Genomic DNA, 22,273 nt, shown 5'->3' on the forward strand with positions numbered 1-22,273 from the left:
ATTTTTGGATTGAAGTATTTGCCACAATAAAGACCACATGTATAAAATGCAAAATTTTGGAGGGAATTCTCGCTTACGGCCATACTACCCTGAGAACGCCCGATCTCGTCCGATCGCGGAAGCTAAGCAGGGTCGGGCCTGGTTAGTACTTGGATGGGAGACCGCCTGGGAATACCAGGTGCTGTAAGCTTTTGCACCGCAAAAAATAAATAAATAAAAATAACTTTGACGAATGTAAGCAAGTATGCGAGCTGCTTTTTTATAAATTTCCACATATTCGCCTGACAGGCTGAGAGCACAAAATGCCAACATTCAGCGTCCTCTGCCTTTGGGTGTTGCTACAGTCTCGCCGTGGACGACTCGCAAATGCGTGTGGCAATTTGCAAATGCGTGTCTGGAGACTTGACTGTGGCTCCGGAGCCACACATTGACCAAAATGGTACCCTCGGAGTCTACAGGTGTAGCAGACATATGACCCGATGCAGTCCGGTTGGGTTGGTGCAGTGAGTGTTTACTAAATAAAAAGTTAATGAATCAATTTTAAAAAATGGTGTTTACTGAATGCAATAAAGGGAAGTATAGTTAATGTCGCAATTAGCAGGTGTGGAGAAGCTTCATTCATTTTTTTTAGCTTCACTGGTTATATCATTGGTTCTTATTTTATTAGTTCCACTTTATTCTTCCATTTATTCCAATTTAATTTAAATAATGTCAAATAAATGGTACATGACCATGGGTGGATAGCAGTGAACGCCCCCCCAAGTTATTGGTGTATATATTGGTGGTACGGGGCTGGTATAATATTAGTGCCCCCATGTGGTCCGAATGTGTAGCTACGGAGCCACACACGTCTCCTGACACGCATTTGCAAATCAGCACACGCATTTGCGAGTCGTCCGCGGCAGGACTGTAGCAAACGTCACCTGTAAGAACACAGCCAATCAAAAGGTCCCGTTTTTACAGGTCGCCCATCTACGGATTTTTGTCCGCATTTAACCATGTGTATGTGCCAACAAATCATTGTACACATTTGCTGATATTTGTCATATATCTGTGACTTCAATCATGCATTGTAGATTGTTGTGACACATTTGTGACTGTGGTTATAGTTTCAGATTCTAGTTACGTATTTTTGGATTGAAGTATTTGCCACAATAAAGACCACATGTATAAAATGCAAAATTTTGGAGGGAATTCTCGCTTACGGCCATACTACCCTGAGAACGCCCGATCTCGTCCGATCTCGGAAGCTAAGCAGGGTCGGGCCTGGTTAGTACTTGGATGGGAGACCGCCTGGGAATACCAGGTGCTGTAAGCTTTTGCACCGCAAAAAATAAATAAATAAAAATAACTTTGACAAATGTAAGCAAGTATGCGAGCTGCTTTTTTATAAATTTCCACATATTCGCCTGACAGGCTGAGAGCACAAAATGCCAACATTCAGCGTCCTCTGCCTTTGGGTGTTGCTACAGTCTCGCCGTGGACGACTCGCAAATGCGTGTGGCAATTTGCAAATGCGTGTCTGGAGACTTGACTGTGGCTCCGGAGCCACACATTGACCAAAAGGGTACCCTCGGAGTCTACAGGTGTAGCAGACATATGACCCGATGCAGTCCGGTTGGGTTGGTGCAGTGAGTGTTTACTAAATAAAAAGTTAATGAATCAATTTTAAAAAATGGTGTTTACTGAATGCAATAAAGGGAAGTATAGTTAATGTCGCAATTAGCAGGTGTGGAGAAGCTTCATTCATTTTTTTTAGCTTCACTGGTTATATCATTGGTTCTTATTTTATTAGTTCCACTTTATTCTTCCATTTATTCCAATTTAATTTAAATAATGTCAAATAAATGGTACATGACCATGGGTGGATAGCAGTGAACGCCCCCCCAAGTTATTGGTGTATATATTGGTGGTACGGGGCTGGTATAATATTAGTGCCCCCATGTGGTCCGAATGTGTAGCTACGGAGCCACACACGTCTCCTGACACGCATTTGCAAATCAGCACACGCATTTGCGAGTCGTCCGCGGCAGGACTGTAGCAAACGTCACCTGTAAGAACACAGCCAATCAAAAGGTCCCGTTTTTACAGGTCGCCCATCTACGGATTTTTGTCCGCATTTAACCATGTGTATGTGCCAACAAATCATTGTACACATTTGCTGATATTTGTCATATATCTGTGACTTCAATCATGCATTGTAGATTGTTGTGACACATTTGTGACTGTGGTTATAGTTTCAGATTCTTGTTACGTATTTTTGGATTGAAGTATTTGCCACAATAAAGACCACATGTATAAAATGCAAAATTTTGGAGGGAATTCTCGCTTACGGCCATACTACCATGAGAACGCCCGATCTCGTCCGATCTCGGAAGCTAAGCAGGGTCGGGCCTGGTTAGTACTTGGATGGGAGACCGCCTGGGAATACCAGGTGCTGTAAGCTTTTGCACCGCAAAAAATAAATAAATAAAAATAACTTTGACAAATGTAAGCAAGTATGCGAGCTGCTTTTTTATAAATTTCCACATATTCGCCTGACAGGCTGAGAGCACAAAATGCCAACATTCAGCGTCCTCTGCCTTTGGGTGTTGCTACAGTCTCGCCGTGGACGACTCGCAAATGCGTGTGGCAATTTGCAATGCGTGTCTGGAGACTTGACTGTGGCTCCGGAGCCACACATTGACCAAAAGGGTACCCTCGGAGTCTACAGGTGTAGCAGACATATGACCCGATGCAGTCCGGTTGGGTTGGTGCAGTGAGTGTTTACTAAATAAAAAGTTAATGAATCAATTTTAAAAAATGGTGTTTACTGAATGCAATAAAGGGAAGTATAGTTAATGTGGCAATTAGCAGGTGTGGAGAAGCTTCATTCATTTTTTTTAGCTTCACTGGTTATATCATTGGTTCTTATTTTATTAGTTCCACTTTATTCTTCCATTTATTCCAATTTAATTTAAATAATGTCAAATAAATGGTACATGACCATGGGTGGATAGCAGTGAACGCCCCCCCAAGTTATTGGTGTATATATTGGTGGTACGGGGCTGGTATAATATTAGTGCCCCCATGTGGTCCGAATGTGTAGCTACGGAGCCACACACGTCTCCTGACACGCATTTGCAAATCAGCACACGCATTTGCGAGTCGTCCGCGGCAGGACTGTAGCAAACGTCACCTGTAAGAACACAGCCAATCAAAAGGTCCCGTTTTTACAGGTCGCCCATCTACGGATTTTTGTCCGCATTTAACCATGTGTATGTGCCAACAAATCATTGTACACATTTGCTGATATTTGTCATATATCTGTGACTTCAATCATGCATTGTAGATTGTTGTGACACATTTGTGACTGTGGTTATAGTTTCAGATTCTAGTTACGTATTTTTGGATTGAAGTATTTGCCACAATAAAGACCACATGTATAAAATGCAAAATTTTGGAGCGAATTCTCGCTTACGGCCATACTACCCTGAGAACGCCCGATCTCGTCCGATCTCGGAAGCTAAGCAGGGTCGGGCCTGGTTAGTACTTGGATGGGAGACCGCCTGGGAATACCAGGTGCTGTAAGCTTTTGCACCGCAAAAAATAAATAAATAAAAATAACTTTGACAAATGTAAGCAAGTATGCGAGCTGCTTTTTTATAAATTTCCACATATTCGCCTGACAGGCTGAGAGCACAAAATGCCAACATTCAGCGTCCTCTGCCTTTGGGTGTTGCTACAGTCTCGCCGTGGACGACTCGCAAATGCGTGTGGCAATTTGCAAATGCGTGTCTGGAGACTTGACTGTGGCTCCGGAGCCACACATTGACCAAAAGGGTACCCTCGGAGTCTACAGGTGTAGCAGACATATGACCCGATGCAGTCCGGTTGGGTTGGTGCAGTGAGTGTTTACTAAATAAAAAGTTAATGAATCAATTTTAAAAAATGGTGTTTACTGTATGCAATAAAGGGAAGTATAGTTAATGTCGCAATTAGCAGGTGTGGAGAAGCTTCATTCATTTTTTTTAGCTTCACTGGTTATATCATTGGTTCTTATTTTATTAGTTCCACTTTATTCTTCCATTTATTCCAATTTAATTTAAATAATGTCAAATAAATGGTACATGACCATGGGTGGATAGCAGTGAACGCCCCCCCAAGTTATTGGTGTATATATTGGTGGTACGGGGCTGGTATAATATTAGTGCCCCCATGTGGTCCGAATGTGTAGCTACGGAGCCACACACGTCTCCTGACACGCATTTGCAAATCAGCACACGCATTTGCGAGTCGTCCGCGGCAGGACTGTAGCAAACGTCACCTGTAAGAACACAGCCAATCAAAAGGTCCCGTTTTTACAGGTCGCCCATCTACGGATTTTTGTCCGCATTTAACCATGTGTATGTGCCAACAAATCATTGTACACATTTGCTGATATTTGTCATATATCTGTGACTTCAATCATGCATTGTAGATTGTTGTGACACATTTGTGACTGTGGTTATAGTTTCAGATTCTTGTTACGTATTTTTGGATTGAAGTATTTGCCACAATAAAGACCACATGTATAAAATGCAAAATTTTGGAGGGAATTCTCGCTTACGGCCATACTACCATGAGAACGCCCGATCTCGTCCGATCTCGGAAGCTAAGCAGGGTCGGGCCTGGTTAGTACTTGGATGGGAGACCGCCTGGGAATACCAGGTGCTGTAAGCTTTTGCACCGCAAAAAATAAATAAATAAAAATAACTTTGACAAATGTAAGCAAGTATGCGAGCTGCTTTTTTATAAATTTCCACATATTCGCCTGACAGGCTGAGAGCACAAAATGCCAACATTCAGCGTCCTCTGCCTTTGGGTGTTGCTACAGTCTCGCCGTGGACGACTCGCAAATGCGTGTGGCAATTTGCAATGCGTGTCTGGAGACTTGACTGTGGCTCCGGAGCCACACATTGACCAAAAGGGTACCCTCGGAGTCTACAGGTGTAGCAGACATATGACCCGATGCAGTCCGGTTGGGTTGGTGCAGTGAGTGTTTACTAAATAAAAAGTTAATGAATCAATTTTAAAAAATGGTGTTTACTGAATGCAATAAAGGGAAGTATAGTTAATGTGGCAATTAGCAGGTGTGGAGAAGCTTCATTCATTTTTTTTAGCTTCACTGGTTATATCATTGGTTCTTATTTTATTAGTTCCACTTTATTCTTCCATTTATTCCAATTTAATTTAAATAATGTCAAATAAATGGTACATGACCATGGGTGGATAGCAGTGAACGCCCCCCCAAGTTATTGGTGTATATATTGGTGGTACGGGGCTGGTATAATATTAGTGCCCCCATGTGGTCCGAATGTGTAGCTACGGAGCCACACACGTCTCCTGACACGCATTTGCAAATCAGCACACGCATTTGCGAGTCGTCCGCGGCAGGACTGTAGCAAACGTCACCTGTAAGAACACAGCCAATCAAAAGGTCCCGTTTTTACAGGTCGCCCATCTACGGATTTTTGTCCGCATTTAACCATGTGTATGTGCCAACAAATCATTGTACACATTTGCTGATATTTGTCATATATCTGTGACTTCAATCATGCATTGTAGATTGTTGTGACACATTTGTGACTGTGGTTATAGTTTCAGATTCTAGTTACGTATTTTTGGATTGAAGTATTTGCCACAATAAAGACCACATGTATAAAATGCAAAATTTTGGAGCGAATTCTCGCTTACGGCCATACTACCCTGAGAACGCCCGATCTCGTCCGATCTCGGAAGCTAAGCAGGGTCGGGCCTGGTTAGTACTTGGATGGGAGACCGCCTGGGAATACCAGGTGCTGTAAGCTTTTGCACCGCAAAAAATAAATAAATAAAAATAACTTTGACAAATGTAAGCAAGTATGCGAGCTGCTTTTTTATAAATTTCCACATATTCGCCTGACAGGCTGAGAGCACAAAATGCCAACATTCAGCGTCCTCTGCCTTTGGGTGTTGCTACAGTCTCGCCGTGGACGACTCGCAAATGCGTGTGGCAATTTGCAAATGCGTGTCTGGAGACTTGACTGTGGCTCCGGAGCCACACATTGACCAAAAGGGTACCCTCGGAGTCTACAGGTGTAGCAGACATATGACCCGATGCAGTCCGGTTGGGTTGGTGCAGTGAGTGTTTACTAAATAAAAAGTTAATGAATCAATTTTAAAAAATGGTGTTTACTGAATGCAATAAAGGGAAGTATAGTTAATGTGGCAATTAGCAGGTGTGGAGAAGCTTCATTCATTTTTTTTAGCTTCACTGGTTATATCATTGGTTCTTATTTTATTAGTTCCACTTTATTCTTCCATTTATTCCAATTTAATTTAAATAATGTCAAATAAATGGTACATGACCATGGGTGGATAGCAGTGAACGCCCCCCCAAGTTATTGGTGTATATATTGGTGGTACGGGGCTGGTATAATATTAGTGCCCCCATGTGGTCCGAATGTGTAGCTACGGAGCCACACACGTCTCCTGACACGCATTTGCAAATCAGCACACGCATTTGCGAGTCGTCCGCGGCAGGACTGTAGCAAACGTCACCTGTAAGAACACAGCCAATCAAAAGGTCCCGTTTTTACAGGTCGCCCATCTACGGATTTTTGTCCGCATTTAACCATGTGTATGTGCCAACAAATCATTGTACACATTTGCTGATATTTGTCATATATCTGTGACTTCAATCATGCATTGTAGATTGTTGTGACACATTTGTGACTGTGGTTATAGTTTCAGATTCTAGTTACGTATTTTTGGATTGAAGTATTTGCCACAATAAAGACCACATGTATAAAATGCAAAATTTTGGAGCGAATTCTCGCTTACGGCCATACTACCCTGAGAACGCCCGATCTCGTCCGATCTCGGAAGCTAAGCAGGGTCGGGCCTGGTTAGTACTTGGATGGGAGACCGCCTGGGAATACCAGGTGCTGTAAGCTTTTGCACCGCAAAAAAGTAAATAAATAAAAATAACTTTGACAAATGTAAGCAAGTATGCGAGCTGCTTTTTTATAAATTTCCACATATTCGCCTGACAGGCTGAGAGCACAAAATGCCAACATTCAGCGTCCTCTGCCTTTGGGTGTTGCTACAGTCTCGCCGTGGACGACTCGCAAATGCGTGTGGCAATTTGCAAATGCGTGTCTGGAGACTTGACTGTGGCTCCGGAGCCACACATTGACCAAAAGGGTACCCTCGGAGTCTACAGGTGTAGCAGACATATGACCCGATGCAGTCCGGTTGGGTTGGTGCAGTGAGTGTTTACTAAATAAAAAGTTAATGAATCAATTTTAAAAAATGGTGTTTACTGAATGCAATAAAGGGAAGTATAGTTAATGTCGCAATTAGCAGGTGTGGAGAAGCTTCATTCATTTTTTTTAGCTTCACTGGTTATATCATTGGTTCTTATTTTATTAGTTCCACTTTATTCTTCCATTTATTCCAATTTAATTTAAATAATGTCAAATAAATGGTACATGACCATGGGTGGATAGCAGTGAACGCCCCCCCAAGTTATTGGTGTATATATTGGTGGTACGGGGCTGGTATAATATTAGTGCCCCCATGTGGTCCGAATGTGTAGCTACGGAGCCACACACGTCTCCTGACACGCATTTGCAAATCAGCACACGCATTTGCGAGTCGTCCGCGGCAGGACTGTAGCAAACGTCACCTGTAAGAACACAGCCAATCAAAAGGTCCCGTTTTTACAGGTCGCCCATCTACGGATTTTTGTCCGCATTTAACCATGTGTATGTGCCAACAAATCATTGTACACATTTGCTGATATTTGTCATATATCTGTGACTTCAATCATGCATTGTAGATTGTTGTGACACATTTGTGACTGTGGTTATAGTTTCAGATTCTAGTTACGTATTTTTGGATTGAAGTATTTGCCACAATAAAGACCACATGTATAAAATGCAAAATTTTGGAGGGAATTCTCGCTTACGGCCATACTACCCTGAGAACGCCCGATCTCGTCCGATCTCGGAAGCTAAGCAGGGTCGGGCCTGGTTAGTACTTGGATGGGAGACCGCCTGGGAATACCAGGTGCTGTAAGCTTTTGCACCGCAAAAAATAAATAAATAAAAATAACTTTGACAAATGTAAGCAAGTATGCGAGCTGCTTTTTTATAAATTTCCACATATTCGCCTGACAGGCTGAGAGCACAAAATGCCAACATTCAGCGTCCTCTGCCTTTGGGTGTTGCTACAGTCTCGCCGTGGACGACTCGCAAATGCGTGTGGCAATTTGCAAATGCGTGTCTGGAGACTTGACTGTGGCTCCGGAGCCACACATTGACCAAAAGGGTACCCTCGGAGTCTACAGGTGTAGCAGACATATGACCCGATGCAGTCCGGTTGGGTTGGTGCAGTGAGTGTTTACTAAATAAAAAGTTAATGAATCAATTTAAAAAAATGGTGTTTACTGAATGCAATAAAGGGAAGTATAGTTAATGTCGCAATTAGCAGGTGTGGAGAAGCTTCATTCATTTTTTTTAGCTTCACTGGTTATATCATTGGTTCTTATTTTATTAGTTCCACTTTATTCTTCCATTTATTCCAATTTAATTTAAATAATGTCAAATAAATGGTACATGACCATGGGTGGATAGCAGTGAACGCCCCCCCAAGTTATTGGTGTATATATTGGTGGTACGGGGCTGGTATAATATTAGTGCCCCCATGTGGTCCGAATGTGTAGCTACGGAGCCACACACGTCTCCTGACACGCATTTGCAAATCAGCACACGCATTTGCGAGTCGTCCGCGGCAGGACTGTAGCAAACGTCACCTGTAAGAACACAGCCAATCAAAAGGTCCCGTTTTTACAGGTCGCCCATCTACGGATTTTTGTCCGCATTTAACCATGTGTATGTGCCAACAAATCATTGTACACATTTGCTGATATTTGTCATATATCTGTGACTTCAATCATGCATTGTAGATTGTTGTGACACATTTGTGACTGTGGTTATAGTTTCAGATTCTTGTTACGTATTTTTGGATTGAAGTATTTGCCACAATAAAGACCACATGTATAAAATGCAAAATTTTGGAGGGAATTCTCGCTTACGGCCATACTACCCTGAGAACGCCCGATCTCGTCCGATCTCGGAAGCTAAGCAGGGTCGGGCCTGGTTAGTACTTGGATGGGAGACCGCCTGGGAATACCAGGTGCTGTAAGCTTTTGCACCGCAAAAAATAAATAAATAAAAATAACTTTGACAAATGTAAGCAAGTATGCGAGCTGCTTTTTTATAAATTTCCACATATTCGCCTGACAGGCTGAGAGCACAAAATGCCAACATTCAGCGTCCTCTGCCTTTGGGTGTTGCTACAGTCTCGCCGTGGACGACTCGCAAATGCGTGTGGCAATTTGCAAATGCGTGTCTGGAGACTTGACTGTGGCTCCGGAGCCACACATTAAGACCAAAAGGGTACCCTCGGAGTCTACAGGTGTAGCAGACATATGACCCGATGCAGTCCGGTTGGGTTGGTGCAGTGAGTGTTTACTAAATAAAAAGTTAATGAATCAATTTTAAAAAATGGTGTTTACTGAATGCAATAAAGGGAAGTATAGTTAATGTCGCAATTAGCAGGTGTGGAGAAGCTTCATTCATTTTTTTTAGCTTCACTGGTTATATCATTGGTTCTTATTTTATTAGTTCCACTTTATTCTTCCATTTATTCCAATTTAATTTAAATAATGTCAAATAAATGGTACATGACCATGGGTGGATAGCAGTGAACGCCCCCCCAAGTTATTGGTGTATATATTGGTGGTACGGGGCTGGTATAATATTAGTGCCCCCATGTGGTCCGAATGTGTAGCTACGGAGCCACACACGTCTCCTGACACGCATTTGCAAATCAGCACACGCATTTGCGAGTCGTCCGCGGCAGGACTGTAGCAAACGTCACCTGTAAGAACACAGCCAATCAAAAGGTCCCGTTTTTACAGGTCGCCCATCTACGGATTTTTGTCCGCATTTAACCATGTGTATGTGCCAACAAATCATTGTACACATTTGCTGATATTTGTCATATATCTGTGACTTCAATCATGCATTGTAGATTGTTGTGACACATTTGTGACTGTGGTTATAGTTTCAGATTCTTGTTAAGTATTTTTGGATTGAAGTATTTGCCACAATAAAGACCACATGTATAAAATGCAAAATTTTGGAGGGAATTCTCGCTTACGGCCATACTACCCTGAGAACGCCCGATCTCGTCCGATCTCGGAAGCTAAGCAGGGTCGGGCCTGGTTAGTACTTGGATGGGAGACCGCCTGGGAATACCAGGTGCTGTAAGCCTTTGCACCGCAAAAAATAAATAAATAAAAATAACTTTGACAAATGTAAGCAAGTATGCGAGCTGCTTTTTTATAAATTTCCACATATTCGCCTGACAGGCTGAGAGCACAAAATGCCAACATTCGGCGTCCTCTGCCTTTGGGTGTTGCTACAGTCTCGCCGTGGACGACTCGCAAATGCGTGTGGCAATTTGCAAATGCGTGTCTGGAGACTTGACTGTGGCTCCGGAGCCACACATTGACCAAAAGGGTACCCTCGGAGTCTACAGGTGTAGCAGACATATGACCCGATGCAGTCCGGTTGGGTTGGTGCAGTGAGTGTTTACTAAATAAAAAGTTAATGAATCAATTTTAAAAAATGGTGTTTACTGAATGCAATAAAGGGAAGTATAGTTAATGTGGCAATTAGCAGGTGTGGAGAAGCTTCATTCATTTTTTTTAGCTTCACTGGTTATATCATTGGTTCTTATTTTATTAGTTCCACTTTATTCTTCCATTTATTCCAATTTAATTTAAATAATGTCAAATAAATGGTACATGACCATGGGTGGATAGCAGTGAACGCCCCCCCAAGTTATTGGTGTATATATTGGTGGTACGGGGCTGGTATAATATTAGTGCCCCCATGTGGTCCGAATGTGTAGCTACGGAGCCACACACGTCTCCTGACACGCATTTGCAAATCAGCACACGCATTTGCGAGTCGTCCGCGGCAGGACTGTAGCAAACGTCACCTGTAAGAACACAGCCAATCAAAAGGTCCCGTTTTTACAGGTCGCCCATCTACGGATTTTTGTCCGCATTTAACCATGTGTATGTGCCAACAAATCATTGTACACATTTGCTGATATTTGTCATATATCTGTGACTTCAATCATGCATTGTAGATTGTTGTGACACATTTGTGACTGTGGTTATAGTTTCAGATTCTTGTTACGTATTTTTGGATTGAAGTATTTGCCACAATAAAGACCACATGTATAAAATGCAAAATGTTGGAGGGAATTCTCGCTTACGGCCATACTACCCTGAGAACGCCCGATCTCGTCCGATCTCGGAAGCTAAGCAGGGTCGGGCCTGGTTAGTACTTGGATGGGAGACCGCCTGGGAATACCAGGTGCTGTAAGCTTTTGCACCGCAAAAAATAAATAAATAAAAATAACTTTGACAAATGTAAGCAAGTATGCGAGCTGCTTTTTTATAAATTTCCACATATTCGCCTGACAGGCTGAGAGCACAAAATGCCAACATTCGGCGTCCTCTGCCTTTGGGTGTTGCTACAGTCTCGCCGTGGACGACTCGCAAATGCGTGTGGCAATTTGCAAATGCGTGTCTGGAGACTTGACTGTGGCTCCGGAGCCACACATTGACCAAAAGGGTACCCTCGGAGTCTACAGGTGTAGCAGACATATGACCCGATGCAGTCCGGTTGGGTTGGTGCAGTGAGTGTTTACTAAATAAAAAGTTAATGAATCAATTTTAAAAAATGGTGTTTACTGAATGCAATAAAGGGAAGTATAGTTAATGTGGCAATTAGCAGGTGTGGAGAAGCTTCATTCATTTTTTTTAGCTTCACTGGTTATATCATTGGTTCTTATTTTATTAGTTCCACTTTATTCTTCCATTTATTCCAATTTAATTTAAATAATGTCAAATAAATGGTACATGACCATGGGTGGATAGCAGTGAACGCCCCCCCAAGTTATTGGTGTATATATTGGTGGTACGGGGCTGGTATAATATTAGTGCCCCCATGTGGTCCGAATGTGTAGCTACGGAGCCACACACGTCTCCTGACACGCATTTGCAAATCAGCACACGCATTTGCGAGTCGTCCGCGGCAGGACTGTAGCAAACGTCACCTGTAAGAACACAGCCAATCAAAAGGTCCCGTTTTTACAGGTCGCCCATCTACGGATTTTTGTCCGCATTTAACCATGTGTATGTGCCAACAAATCATTGTACACATTTGCTGATATTTGTCATATATCTGTGACTTCAATCATGCATTGTAGATTGTTGTGACACATTTGTGACTGTGGTTATAGTTTCAGATTCTAGTTACGTATTTTTGGATTGAAGTATTTGCCACAATAAAGACCACATGTATAAAATGCAAAATTTTGGAGGGAATTCTCGCTTACGGCCATACTACCCTGAGAACGCCCGATCTCGTCCGATCGCGGAAGCTAAGCAGGGTCGGGCCTGGTTAGTACTTGGATGGGAGACCGCCTGGGAATACCAGGTGCTGTAAGCTTTTGCACCGCAAAAAATAAATAAATAAAAATAACTTTGACAAATGTAAGCAAGTATGCGAGCTGCTTTTTTATAAATTTCCACATATTCGCCTGACAGGCTGAGAGCACAAAATGCCAACATTCAGCGTCCTCTGCCTTTGGGTGTTGCTACAGTCTCGCCGTGGACGACTCGCAAATGCGTGTGGCAATTTGCAAATGCGTGTCTGGAGACTTGACTGTGGCTCCGGAGCCACACATTGACCAAAATGGTACCCTCGGAGTCTACAGGTGTAGCAGACATATGACCCGATGCAGTCCGGTTGGGTTGGTGCAGTGAGTGTTTACTAAATAAAAAGTTAATGAATCAATTTTAAAAAATGGTGTTTACTGAATGCAATAAAGGGAAGTATAGTTAATGTCGCAATTAGCAGGTGTGGAGAAGCTTCATTCATTTTTTTTAGCTTCACTGGTTATATCATTGGTTCTTATTTTATTAGTTCCACTTTATTCTTCCATTTATTCCAATTTAATTTAAATAATGTCAAATAAATGGTACATGACCATGGGTGGATAGCAGTGAACGCCCCCCCAAGTTATTGGTGTATATATTGGTGGTACGGGGCTGGTATAATATTAGTGCCCCCATGTGGTCCGAATGTGTAGCTACGGAGCCACACACGTCTCCTGACACGCATTTGCAAATCAGCACACGCATTTGCGAGTCGTCCGCGGCAGGACTGTAGCAAACGTCACCTGTAAGAACACAGCCAATCAAAAGGTCCCGTTTTTACAGGTCGCCCATCTACGGATTTTTGTCCGCATTTAACCATGTGTATGTGCCAACAAATCATTGTACACATTTGCTGATATTTGTCATATATCTGTGACTTCAATCATGCATTGTAGATTGTTGTGACACATTTGTGACTGTGGTTATAGTTTCAGATTCTAGTTACGTATTTTTGGATTGAAGTATTTGCCACAATAAAGACCACATGTATAAAATGCAAAATTTTGGAGGGAATTCTCGCTTACGGCCATACTACCCTGAGAACGCCCGATCTCGTCCGATCTCGGAAGCTAAGCAGGGTCGGGCCTGGTTAGTACTTGGATGGGAGACCGCCTGGGAATACCAGGTGCTGTAAGCTTTTGCACCGCAAAAAATAAATAAATAAAAATAACTTTGACAAATGTAAGCAAGTATGCGAGCTGCTTTTTTATAAATTTCCACATATTCGCCTGACAGGCTGAGAGCACAAAATGCCAACATTCAGCGTCCTCTGCCTTTGGGTGTTGCTACAGTCTCGCCGTGGACGACTCGCAAATGCGTGTGGCAATTTGCAAATGCGTGTCTGGAGACTTGACTGTGGCTCCGGAGCCACACATTGACCAAAAGGGTACCCTCGGAGTCTACAGGTGTAGCAGACATATGACCCGATGCAGTCCGGTTGGGTTGGTGCAGTGAGTGTTTACTAAATAAAAAGTTAATGAATCAATTTTAAAAAATGGTGTTTACTGAATGCAATAAAGGGAAGTATAGTTAATGTGGCAATTAGCAGGTGTGGAGAAGCTTCATTCATTTTTTTTAGCTTCACTGGTTATATCATTGGTTCTTATTTTATTAGTTCCACTTTATTCTTCCATTTATTCCAATTTAATTTAAATAATGTCAAATAAATGGTACATGACCATGGGTGGATAGCAGTGAACGCCCCCCCAAGTTATTGGTGTATATATTGGTGGTACGGGGCTGGTATAATATTAGTGCCCCCATGTGGTCCGAATGTGTAGCTACGGAGCCACACACGTCTCCTGACACGCATTTGCAAATCAGCACACGCATTTGCGAGTCGTCCGCGGCAGGACTGTAGCAAACGTCACCTGTAAGAACACAGCCAATCAAAAGGTCCCGTTTTTACAGGTCGCCCATCTACGGATTTTTGTCCGCATTTAACCATGTGTATGTGCCAACAAATCATTGTACACATTTGCTGATATTTGTCATATATCTGTGACTTCAATCATGCATTGTAGATTGTTGTGACACATTTGTGACTGTGGTTATAGTTTCAGATTCTAGTTACGTATTTTTGGATTGAAGTATTTGCCACAATAAAGACCACATGTATAAAATGCAAAATTTTGGAGGGAATTCTCGCTTACGGCCATACTACCCTGAGAACGCCCGATCTCGTCCGATCTCGGAAGCTAAGCAGGGTCGGGCCTGGTTAGTACTTGGATGGGAGACCGCCTGGGAATACCAGGTGCTGTAAGCTTTTGCACCGCAAAAAATAAATAAATAAAAATAACTTTGACAAATGTAAGCAAGTATGCGAGCTGCTTTTTTATAAATTTCCACATATTCGCCTGACAGGCTGAGAGCACAAAATGCCAACATTCAGCGTCCTCTGCCTTTGGGTGTTGCTACAGTCTCGCCGTGGACGACTCGCAAATGCGTGTGGCAATTTGCAAATGCGTGTCTGGAGACTTGACTGTGGCTCCGGAGCCACACATTGACCAAAAGGGTACCCTCGGAGTCTACAGGTGTAGCAGACATATGACCCGATGCAGTCCGGTTGGGTTGGTGCAGTGAGTGTTTACTAAATAAAAAGTTAATGAATCAATTTTAAAAAATGGTGTTTACTGAATGCAATAAAGGGAAGTATAGTTAATGTCGCAATTAGCAGGTGTGGAGAAGCTTCATTCATTTTTTTTAGCTTCACTGGTTATATCATTGGTTCTTATTTTATTAGTTCCACTTTATTCTTCCATTTATTCCAATTTAATTTAAATAATGTCAAATAAATGGTACATGACCATGGGTGGATAGCAGTGAACGCCCCCCCAAGTTATTGGTGTATATATTGGTGGTACGGGGCTGGTATAATATTAGTGCCCCCATGTGGTCCGAATGTGTAGCTACGGAGCCACACACGTCTCCTGACACGCATTTGCAAATCAGCACACGCATTTGCGAGTCGTCCGCGGCAGGACTGTAGCAAACGTCACCTGTAAGAACACAGCCAATCAAAAGGTCCCGTTTTTACAGGTCGCCCATCTACGGATTTTTGTCCGCATTTAACCATGTGTATGTGCCAACAAATCATTGTACACATTTGCTGATATTTGTCATATATCTGTGACTTCAATCATGCATTGTAGATTGTTGTGACACATTTGTGACTGTGGTTATAGTTTCAGATTCTAGTTACGTATTTTTGGATTGAAGTATTTGCCACAATAAAGACCACATGTATAAAATGCAAAATTTTGGAGGGAATTCTCGCTTACGGCCATACTACCCTGAGAACGCCCGATCTCGTCCGATCTCGGAAGCTAAGCAGGGTCGGGCCTGGTTAGTACTTGGATGGGAGACCGCCTGGGAATACCAGGTGCTGTAAGCTTTTGCACCGCAAAAAATAAATAAATAAAAATAACTTTGACAAATGTAAGCAAGTATGCGAGCTGCTTTTTTATAAATTTCCACATATTCGCCTGACAGGCTGAGAGCACAAAATGCCAACATTCAGCGTCCTCTGCCTTTGGGTGTTGCTACAGTCTCGCCGTGGACGACTCGCAAATGCGTGTGGCAATTTGCAAATGCGTGTCTGGAGACTTGACTGTGGCTCCGGAGCCACACATTGACCAAAAGGGTACCCTCGGAGTCTACAGGTGTAGCAGACATATGACCCGATGCAGTCCGGTTGGGTTGGTGCAGTGAGTGTTTACTAAATAAAAAGTTAATGAATCAATTTTAAAAAATGGTGTTTACTGAATGCAATAAAGGGAAGTATAGTTAATGTCGCAATTAGCAGGTGTGGAGAAGCTTCATTCATTTTTTTTAGCTTCACTGGTTATATCATTGGTTCTTATTTTATTAGTTCCACTTTATTCTTCCATTTATTCCAATTTAATTTAAATAATGTCAAATAAATGGTACATGACCATGGGTGGATAGCAGTGAACGCCCCCCCAAGTTATTGGTGTATATATTGGTGGTACGGGGCTGGTATAATATTAGTGCCCCCATGTGGTCCGAATGTGTAGCTACGGAGCCACACACGTCTCCTGACACGCATTTGCAAATCAGCACACGCATTTGCGAGTCGTCCGCGGCAGGACTGTAGCAAACGTCACCTGTAAGAACACAGCCAATCAAAAGGTCCCGTTTTTACAGGTCGCCCATCTACGGATTTTTGTCCGCATTTAACCATGTGTATGTGCCAACAAATCATTGTACACATTTGCTGATATTTGTCATATATCTGTGACTTCAATCATGCATTGTAGATTGTTGTGACACATTTGTGACTGTGGTTATAGTTTCAGATTCTAGTTACGTATTTTTGGATTGAAGTATTTGCCACAATAAAGACCACATGTATAAAATGCAAAATTTTGGAGGGAATTCTCGCTTACGGCCATACTACCCTGAGAACGCCCGATCTCGTCCGATCTCGGAAGCTAAGCAGGGTCGGGCCTGGTTAGTACTTGGATGGGAGACCGCCTGGGAATACCAGGTGCTGTAAGCTTTTGCACCGCAAAAAATAAATAAATAAAAATAACTTTGACAAATGTAAGCAAGTATGCGAGCTGCTTTTTTATAAATTTCCACATATTCGCCTGACAGGCTGAGAGCACAAAATGCCAACATTCAGCGTCCTCTGCCTTTGGGTGTTGCTACAGTCTCGCCGTGGACGACTCGCAAATGCGTGTGGCAATTTGCAAATGCGTGTCTGGAGACTTGACTGTGGCTCCGGAGCCACACATTGACCAAAAGGGTACCCTCGGAGTCTACAGGTGTAGCAGACATATGACCCGATGCAGTCCGGTTGGGTTGGTGCAGTGAGTGTTTACTAAATAAAAAGTTAATGAATCAATTTTAAAAAATGGTGTTTACTGAATGCAATAAAGGGAAGTATAGTTAATGTCGCAATTAGCAGGTGTGGAGAAGCTTCATTCATTTTTTTTAGCTTCACTGGTTATATCATTGGTTCTTATTTTATTAGTTCCACTTTATTCTTCCATTTATTCCAATTTAATTTAAATAATGTCAAATAAATGGTACATGACCATGGGTGGATAGCAGTGAACGCCCCCCCAAGTTATTGGTGTATATATTGGTGGTACGGGGCTGGTATAATATTAGTGCCCCCATGTGGTCCGAATGTGTAGCTACGGAGCCACACACGTCTCCTGACACGCATTTGCAAATCAGCACACGCATTTGCGAGTCGTCCGCGGCAGGACTGTAGCAAACGTCACCTGTAAGAACACAGCCAATCAAAAGGTCCCGTTTTTACAGGTCGCCCATCTACGGATTTTTGTCCGCATTTAACCATGTGTATGTGCCAACAAATCATTGTACACATTTGCTGATATTTGTCATATATCTGTGACTTCAATCATGCATTGTAGATTGTTGTGACACATTTGTGACTGTGGTTATAGTTTCAGATTCTAGTTACGTATTTTTGGATTGAAGTATTTGCCACAATAAAGACCACATGTATAAAATGCAAAATTTTGGAGGGAATTCTCGCTTACGGCCATACTACCCTGAGAACGCCCGATCTCGTCCGATCGCGGAAGCTAAGCAGGGTCGGGCCTGGTTAGTACTTGGATGGGAGACCGCCTGGGAATACCAGGTGCTGTAAGCTTTTGCACCGCAAAAAATAAATAAATAAAAATAACTTTGACAAATGTAAGCAAGTATGCGAGCTGCTTTTTTATAAATTTCCACATATTCGCCTGACAGGCTGAGAGCACAAAATGCCAACATTCAGCGTCCTCTGCCTTTGGGTGTTGCTACAGTCTCGCCGTGGACGACTCGCAAATGCGTGTGGCAATTTGCAAATGCGTGTCTGGAGACTTGACTGTGGCTCCGGAGCCACACATTGACCAAAATGGTACCCTCGGAGTCTACAGGTGTAGCAGACATATGACCCGATGCAGTCCGGTTGGGTTGGTGCAGTGAGTGTTTACTAAATAAAAAGTTAATGAATCAATTTTAAAAAATGGTGTTTACTGAATGCAATAAAGGGAAGTATAGTTAATGTCGCAATTAGCAGGTGTGGAGAAGCTTCATTCATTTTTTTTAGCTTCACTGGTTATATCATTGGTTCTTATTTTATTAGTTCCACTTTATTCTTCCATTTATTCCAATTTAATTTAAATAATGTCAAATAAATGGTACATGACCATGGGTGGATAGCAGTGAACGCCCCCCCAAGTTATTGGTGTATATATTGGTGGTACGGGGCTGGTATAATATTAGTGCCCCCATGTGGTCCGAATGTGTAGCTACGGAGCCACACACGTCTCCTGACACGCATTTGCAAATCAGCACACGCATTTGCGAGTCGTCCGCGGCAGGACTGTAGCAAACGTCACCTGTAAGAACACAGCCAATCAAAAGGTCCCGTTTTTACAGGTCGCCCATCTACGGATTTTTGTCCGCATTTAACCATGTGTATGTGCCAACAAATCATTGTACACATTTGCTGATATTTGTCATATATCTGTGACTTCAATCATGCATTGTAGATTGTTGTGACACATTTGTGACTGTGGTTATAGTTTCAGATTCTAGTTACGTATTTTTGGATTGAAGTATTTGCCACAATAAAGACCACATGTATAAAATGCAAAATTTTGGAGGGAATTCTCGCTTACGGCCATACTACCCTGAGAACGCCCGATCTCGTCCGATCTCGGAAGCTAAGCAGGGTCGGGCCTGGTTAGTACTTGGATGGGAGACCGCCTGGGAATACCAGGTGCTGTAAGCTTTTGCACCGCAAAAAATAAATAAATAAAAATAACTTTGACAAATGTAAGCAAGTATGCGAGCTGCTTTTTTATAAATTTCCACATATTCGCCTGACAGGCTGAGAGCACAAAATGCCAACATTCAGCGTCCTCTGCCTTTGGGTGTTGCTACAGTCTCGCCGTGGACGACTCGCAAATGCGTGTGGCAATTTGCAAATGCGTGTCTGGAGACTTGACTGTGGCTCCGGAGCCACACATTGACCAAAAGGGTACCCTCGGAGTCTACAGGTGTAGCAGACATATGACCCGATGCAGTCCGGTTGGGTTGGTGCAGTGAGTGTTTACTAAATAAAAAGTTAATGAATCAATTTTAAAAAATGGTGTTTACTGAATGCAATAAAGGGAAGTATAGTTAATGTCGCAATTAGCAGGTGTGGAGAAGCTTCATTCATTTTTTTTAGCTTCACTGGTTATATCATTGGTTCTTATTTTATTAGTTCCACTTTATTCTTCCATTTATTCCAATTTAATTTAAATAATGTCAAATAAATGGTACATGACCATGGGTGGATAGCAGTGAACGCCCCCCCAAGTTATTGGTGTATATATTGGTGGTACGGGGCTGGTATAATATTAGTGCCCCCATGTGGTCCGAATGTGTAGCTACGGAGCCACACACGTCTCCTGACACGCATTTGCAAATCAGCACACGCATTTGCGAGTCGTCCGCGGCAGGACTGTAGCAAACGTCACCTGTAAGAACACAGCCAATCAAAAGGTCCCGTTTTTACAGGTCGCCCATCTACGGATTTTTGTCCGCATTTAACCATGTGTATGTGCCAACAAATCATTGTACACATTTGCTGATATTTGTCATATATCTGTGACTTCAATCATGCATTGTAGATTGTTGTGACACATTTGTGACTGTGGTTATAGTTTCAGATTCTTGTTACGTATTTTTGGATTGAAGTATTTGCCACAATAAAGACCACATGTATAAAATGCAAAATTTTGGAGGGAATTCTCGCTTACGGCCATACTACCATGAGAACGCCCGATCTCGTCCGATCTCGGAAGCTAAGCAGGGTCGGGCCTGGTTAGTACTTGGATGGGAGACCGCCTGGGAATACCAGGTGCTGTAAGCTTTTGCACCGCAAAAAATAAATAAATAAAAATAACTTTGACAAATGTAAGCAAGTATGCGAGCTGCTTTTTTATAAATTTCCACATATTCGCCTGACAGGCTGAGAGCACAAAATGCCAACATTCAGCGTCCTCTGCCTTTGGGTGTTGCTACAGTCTCGCCGTGGACGACTCGCAAATGCGTGTGGCAATTTGCAATGCGTGTCTGGAGACTTGACTGTGGCTCCGGAGCCACACATTGACCAAAAGGGTACCCTCGGAGTCTACAGGTGTAGCAGACATATGACCCGATGCAGTCCGGTTGGGTTGGTGCAGTGAGTGTTTACTAAATAAAAAGTTAATGAATCAATTTTAAAAAATGGTGTTTACTGAATGCAATAAAGGGAAGTATAGTTAATGTGGCAATTAGCAGGTGTGGAGAAGCTTCATTCATTTTTTTTAGCTTCACTGGTTATATCATTGGTTCTTATTTTATTAGTTCCACTTTATTCTTCCATTTATTCCAATTTAATTTAAATAATGTCAAATAAATGGTACATGACCATGGGTGGATAGCAGTGAACGCCCCCCCAAGTTATTGGTGTATATATTGGTGGTACGGGGCTGGTATAATATTAGTGCCCCCATGTGGTCCGAATGTGTAGCTACGGAGCCACACACGTCTCCTGACACGCATTTGCAAATCAGCACACGCATTTGCGAGTCGTCCGCGGCAGGACTGTAGCAAACGTCACCTGTAAGAACACAGCCAATCAAAAGGTCCCGTTTTTACAGGTCGCCCATCTACGGATTTTTGTCCGCATTTAACCATGTGTATGTGCCAACAAATCATTGTACACATTTGCTGATATTTGTCATATATCTGTGACTTCAATCATGCATTGTAGATTGTTGTGACACATTTGTGACTGTGGTTATAGTTTCAGATTCTAGTTACGTATTTTTGGATTGAAGTATTTGCCACAATAAAGACCACATGTATAAAATGCAAAATTTTGGAGGGAATTCTCGCTTACGGCCATACTACCCTGAGAACGCCCGATCTCGTCCGATCTCGGAAGCTAAGCAGGGTCGGGCCTGGTTAGTACTTGGATGGGAGACCGCCTGGGAATACCAGGTGCTGTAAGCTTTTGCACCGCAAAAAATAAATAAATAAAAATAACTTTGACAAATGTAAGCAAGTATGCGAGCTGCTTTTTTATAAATTTCCACATATTCGCCTGACAGGCTGAGAGCACAAAATGCCAACATTCAGCGTCCTCTGCCTTTGGGTGTTGCTACAGTCTCGCCGTGGACGACTCGCAAATGCGTGTGGCAATTTGCAAATGCGTGTCTGGAGACTTGACTGTGGCTCCGGAGCCACACATTAAGACCAAAAGGGTACCCTCGGAGTCTACAGGTGTAGCAGACATATGACCCGATGCAGTCCGGTTGGGTTGGTGCAGTGAGTGTTTACTAAATAAAAAGTTAATGAATCAATTTTAAAAAATGGTGTTTACTGAATGCAATAAAGGGAAGTATAGTTAATGTCGCAATTAGCAGGTGTGGAGAAGCTTCATTCATTTTTTTTAGCTTCACTGGTTATATCATTGGTTCTTATTTTATTAGTTCCACTTTATTCTTCCATTTATTCCAATTTAATTTAAATAATGTCAAATAAATGGTACATGACCATGGGTGGATAGCAGTGAACGCCCCCCCAAGTTATTGGTGTATATATTGGTGGTACGGGGCTGGTATAATATTAGTGCCCCCATGTGGTCCGAATGTGTAGCTACGG

The 22,273-nt window shown here is 42.5% G+C and overlaps 20 non-coding genes across 20 annotated transcripts; all 20 read left to right on the plus strand.

Moving 5' to 3' along the window:
• Positions 1 to 71: 71 nt before the first annotated feature.
• LOC148336621 (5S ribosomal RNA) lies at positions 72 to 190 on the plus strand. Its single transcript, XR_015843475.1, has one exon. It is a non-coding gene; the product is annotated as a 5S ribosomal RNA (ribosomal RNA).
• A 1,009-nt stretch (positions 191 to 1,199) lies between these two features.
• On the plus strand, positions 1,200 to 1,318 carry LOC148336622 (5S ribosomal RNA). Its single transcript, XR_015843345.1, has one exon. It is a non-coding gene; the product is annotated as a 5S ribosomal RNA (ribosomal RNA).
• Positions 1,319 to 2,327: 1,009 nt separating this feature from the next.
• LOC148336623 (5S ribosomal RNA) lies at positions 2,328 to 2,446 on the plus strand. Its single transcript, XR_015843444.1, has one exon. It is a non-coding gene; the product is annotated as a 5S ribosomal RNA (ribosomal RNA).
• A 1,008-nt stretch (positions 2,447 to 3,454) lies between these two features.
• On the plus strand, positions 3,455 to 3,573 carry LOC148336624 (5S ribosomal RNA). Its single transcript, XR_015843346.1, has one exon. It is a non-coding gene; the product is annotated as a 5S ribosomal RNA (ribosomal RNA).
• Positions 3,574 to 4,582: 1,009 nt separating this feature from the next.
• Positions 4,583 to 4,701, plus strand: LOC148336625 (5S ribosomal RNA). The gene has a single exon (XR_015843446.1). It is a non-coding gene; the product is annotated as a 5S ribosomal RNA (ribosomal RNA).
• A 1,008-nt stretch (positions 4,702 to 5,709) lies between these two features.
• On the plus strand, positions 5,710 to 5,828 carry LOC148336626 (5S ribosomal RNA). The gene has a single exon (XR_015843347.1). It is a non-coding gene; the product is annotated as a 5S ribosomal RNA (ribosomal RNA).
• A 1,009-nt stretch (positions 5,829 to 6,837) lies between these two features.
• LOC148336627 (5S ribosomal RNA) lies at positions 6,838 to 6,956 on the plus strand. The gene has a single exon (XR_015843348.1). It is a non-coding gene; the product is annotated as a 5S ribosomal RNA (ribosomal RNA).
• Positions 6,957 to 7,966: 1,010 nt separating this feature from the next.
• LOC148336628 (5S ribosomal RNA) lies at positions 7,967 to 8,085 on the plus strand. Its single transcript, XR_015843349.1, has one exon. It is a non-coding gene; the product is annotated as a 5S ribosomal RNA (ribosomal RNA).
• A 1,009-nt stretch (positions 8,086 to 9,094) lies between these two features.
• LOC148336629 (5S ribosomal RNA) lies at positions 9,095 to 9,213 on the plus strand. Its single transcript, XR_015843350.1, has one exon. It is a non-coding gene; the product is annotated as a 5S ribosomal RNA (ribosomal RNA).
• A 1,011-nt stretch (positions 9,214 to 10,224) lies between these two features.
• LOC148336630 (5S ribosomal RNA) lies at positions 10,225 to 10,343 on the plus strand. Its single transcript, XR_015843361.1, has one exon. It is a non-coding gene; the product is annotated as a 5S ribosomal RNA (ribosomal RNA).
• A 1,009-nt stretch (positions 10,344 to 11,352) lies between these two features.
• On the plus strand, positions 11,353 to 11,471 carry LOC148336631 (5S ribosomal RNA). Its single transcript, XR_015843351.1, has one exon. It is a non-coding gene; the product is annotated as a 5S ribosomal RNA (ribosomal RNA).
• A 1,009-nt stretch (positions 11,472 to 12,480) lies between these two features.
• LOC148336632 (5S ribosomal RNA) lies at positions 12,481 to 12,599 on the plus strand. Its single transcript, XR_015843476.1, has one exon. It is a non-coding gene; the product is annotated as a 5S ribosomal RNA (ribosomal RNA).
• A 1,009-nt stretch (positions 12,600 to 13,608) lies between these two features.
• On the plus strand, positions 13,609 to 13,727 carry LOC148336633 (5S ribosomal RNA). Its single transcript, XR_015843352.1, has one exon. It is a non-coding gene; the product is annotated as a 5S ribosomal RNA (ribosomal RNA).
• A 1,009-nt stretch (positions 13,728 to 14,736) lies between these two features.
• LOC148336634 (5S ribosomal RNA) lies at positions 14,737 to 14,855 on the plus strand. The gene has a single exon (XR_015843353.1). It is a non-coding gene; the product is annotated as a 5S ribosomal RNA (ribosomal RNA).
• Positions 14,856 to 15,864: 1,009 nt separating this feature from the next.
• On the plus strand, positions 15,865 to 15,983 carry LOC148336635 (5S ribosomal RNA). Its single transcript, XR_015843354.1, has one exon. It is a non-coding gene; the product is annotated as a 5S ribosomal RNA (ribosomal RNA).
• A 1,009-nt stretch (positions 15,984 to 16,992) lies between these two features.
• LOC148336636 (5S ribosomal RNA) lies at positions 16,993 to 17,111 on the plus strand. The gene has a single exon (XR_015843356.1). It is a non-coding gene; the product is annotated as a 5S ribosomal RNA (ribosomal RNA).
• Positions 17,112 to 18,120: 1,009 nt separating this feature from the next.
• Positions 18,121 to 18,239, plus strand: LOC148336637 (5S ribosomal RNA). The gene has a single exon (XR_015843477.1). It is a non-coding gene; the product is annotated as a 5S ribosomal RNA (ribosomal RNA).
• Positions 18,240 to 19,248: 1,009 nt separating this feature from the next.
• Positions 19,249 to 19,367, plus strand: LOC148336638 (5S ribosomal RNA). The gene has a single exon (XR_015843357.1). It is a non-coding gene; the product is annotated as a 5S ribosomal RNA (ribosomal RNA).
• A 1,009-nt stretch (positions 19,368 to 20,376) lies between these two features.
• On the plus strand, positions 20,377 to 20,495 carry LOC148336639 (5S ribosomal RNA). Its single transcript, XR_015843447.1, has one exon. It is a non-coding gene; the product is annotated as a 5S ribosomal RNA (ribosomal RNA).
• A 1,008-nt stretch (positions 20,496 to 21,503) lies between these two features.
• LOC148336640 (5S ribosomal RNA) lies at positions 21,504 to 21,622 on the plus strand. Its single transcript, XR_015843358.1, has one exon. It is a non-coding gene; the product is annotated as a 5S ribosomal RNA (ribosomal RNA).
• Positions 21,623 to 22,273: the final 651 nt, after the last annotated feature.

Source organism: Idiotropiscis lumnitzeri, chromosome 5 (assembly GCF_059441095.1).
Source record: "Idiotropiscis lumnitzeri isolate Australia: NSW breed Sydney's pygmy pipehorse chromosome 5, RoL_Ilum_1.0, whole genome shotgun sequence".
In the NCBI taxonomy this organism is placed as follows: Eukaryota; Metazoa; Chordata; class Actinopteri; order Syngnathiformes; family Syngnathidae; genus Idiotropiscis; species Idiotropiscis lumnitzeri.